The sequence below is a fragment of the Monopterus albus genome, unplaced genomic scaffold, assembly GCF_001952655.1.
Source record: "Monopterus albus unplaced genomic scaffold, M_albus_1.0 scaffold218.1, whole genome shotgun sequence".
Classification (NCBI taxonomy): Eukaryota; Metazoa; Chordata; class Actinopteri; order Synbranchiformes; family Synbranchidae; genus Monopterus; species Monopterus albus.
The window spans coordinates 408,924-409,382 of NW_018128098.1; positions in this window are offsets into that span (position 1 = coordinate 408,924).

Genomic DNA, 459 nt, shown 5'->3' on the forward strand with positions numbered 1-459 from the left:
TACCCACAGCTAGTGCAGATATCACACTACTTTTCACAATAATAATTTCAAAAATGCAGTTAAACAACAGCTGACAGTTTCCTGCTTGGCAAATTTGAGGACAAGTTAAAGACAACTTCAGCTAATATATCTTCTGCTGACTGGGGGAAAAAATGAACCCAAACCATGGCCTAAATATCAAATGCCACACATGAAACCTATTTCAGTACACTTACCAAGATTTGACATGTAGAGTGTATCAAGATTATCAACACACTTGGTAAGATACCATAAAAAAATAAACCAGAAATTCTGAATGTGTAGTAAACCACGAGATAATGATACAGACCAAACGAATAATTATTATGCGGGTACTTTATTATCAATGTGTGAATGGTGTTAGCTTTTTGTCTGGATATTAATAGTATATGAAAACTATACACCAAATCCAGGCTCTTCCTAATTTTGCTGTATAATTTC